Below are 2,491 nucleotides of genomic sequence, written 5' to 3'. Positions count from 1 at the left end.
TGATACTATTACCTATGAAAAATTTGAAATCACTATAATTTTAGCTTTTTAATAGTAATAGGAATCTATAATAACAAATTCAACATGCCAGCATTGTTTAAGTATATGTATAGCCTATACATCCTTAAAACGAGCAGTGTAACTAGGCGGCTAGTAGAAAAATGTGATAGTTGAAAATGTATTCACTTTTCACAATGTGAACTTTTATATATTTATCTACATCGTGTAAAACATTCAACTTTGGTGTTTAATTCAAAATTAAGTGTTCTCTATTTATAATATACTCCAGATTGCATGATGCCTAGGTGCTCGTGCCAGGGACAAGAGTGTGCTACGGATCATCACAATGCATATAATGACGAATATGACTCGTACGTAACCTAGCATTAAATTCATGATTATAATGTAATTTATTATAATTTTAATAATAATGGTTTTATTTTGTGTGCATATAATTTAGCTCGCGCGATGCTACATGGGAAACAGCAGAAACGTGCTCTATTGGGTGTCATTCACCGTCGACACCAATAACGACCCCTCCTCGAAGATATCGCGATATCACACCTCCAGACGCGCCACTTAGGGATATTACACGACGTCCAGATCTAAGACCTGGAATGGCTATCGCTCGCCGTCGTTTGGATTGTATGTTAAATTTTATTTGCTCAAATATTTTCAAATAATTAAAAAAATATTTTATATACTTTTTGCTTCACATTACAATTCTTATAGTTGACTCCATATCAGCAATCGACTTCCCCGATGACGCGGAAGATTTAGGTACATTCAATTTATTTTACGTTTCAAGTAAATTATGATTGCTACTTAGAAACGTATTCTGGAATGAAAATGATGAATGGATTTAATCTAATCTTGAATTCCCATTACATATCGTTACCAATCCCTTGAGGATTATGGCGAACATCATCGGCGTAGGGCTATCCTACATTCTACTGCTATATATGATAGTGACCAGAGAAGACCACGGTTTGCACCACCTTCAGGAGAAATACCACCCAGGATGACAAGACGGACAGTATGCGGAAAATGCTTAAGGGTAGGTGTTTATATTGATACAGGGGATGGTACAGGACAACTAATGTTATTTTTTGTAAATCTTCGACAGATGTGATAAGAACGATGAAGTCAAATTACTAGTAAAATTAAGCTCACATCTGCAAATGCGCTGCCAGTAAATCATGACGAACACTTTGAGGACAAAGAGGACTTTATATGCCAGAATATAGGAAAATTGATTTTCATCAAAGGTATTATAGAATTTAATGGAACAATATTTAAGTAAAAATAATAGTGACTTGAACATTATTTTTACATACATGATAAAGATAGAAAATGTGGACTGAATATACGATTGACTGTGCTTGAAACATGTTTAATGCACAGATTCTGTGATAGTAGAGATAAGTGGCAGGATGATGGTTGATCACTGTTTGTATGACGATGTTCTTAATATGGGTCGATGAACTTCAAAGTGATCGTACAAGTACTTCGCAAACACTCCTATCGACTGATTTCAATTAGGACTCCATCTGTTCTCTTTTATGAACAAACATGGGTCCTCATATTTGTTACTTTCCAGATTTTAGGCTAGTGTCAAAAATAAATCTGTTATCATACTATCTACCATATGGATGATCGACAATCTAATAAAAAATAATCACGTGTAAAAATAATCGTGCTATTTTTTATAGTACATAAATTCTCATGTCTAACTATATGTATTTAATTCATGAACTTGTAAACAAATTATTGGAGGAAATATTTATCATTTATAAAGATAGCGAATCATTGCCAATATTCTAGAATTAGTACATTTGAGAATTCGTTTCTCAAGCAGAAGACGTGTAATGTGAACAAATTTTAAACTGAAACAGGGAACGAAAGCAAGGAAGATAGGTAGCGGGAAATTTACGTAATGCAACGATCCGTCCGGGTGGTCTCAAAAGTCAGACGAGGTTCTCGTCATCTTGGCAATCGTTCCAACGTGGAGAAAACAAAAAGGGACGAGGGGAATTTTCGAGGACGACTCCCGGCAATGTTGAGCCGGTCCACGAACCAAATTAACGGTACCGGAAGTATGAAGCAACACGCGCGCACGGCTTCATATTATGCATGCGAGGAGAACATAAAGCATCTTTAACCACCCACAAGCGCTTCCTAAAACGTTTCTCTTTCGTCCCCATGCCAACATGGTCATAGCATTTTGTTCATCGTGTCCATGGACGTAATCTACATCAAATATTTCAGATGAATTCTTTTAAAAGTATGTTGTGTGAATGTGCAACATTCCTCTCCATCATATCAGAATCGAACTGGCAAAGTGCTACTAATAACATTTATGCACTAGCAATAATAATCACAAAAATTGAAAAACACTGCCTTAGAAGATCAACGTCTGGATATTTTATATTAATATGTATTCGTGTCAATATTCACAAACTTAACACAGAATTAAATACACATTCGGATA

The sequence above is a fragment of the Ceratina calcarata genome, unplaced genomic scaffold (genome assembly GCF_001652005.2).
Source record: "Ceratina calcarata isolate Rehan_Ccalc_2016 unplaced genomic scaffold, ASM165200v1 scaffold295, whole genome shotgun sequence".
NCBI lineage: Eukaryota > Metazoa > Arthropoda > Insecta > Hymenoptera > Apidae > Ceratina > Ceratina calcarata.
Note: the sequence above shows the minus strand (reverse complement) of the source record.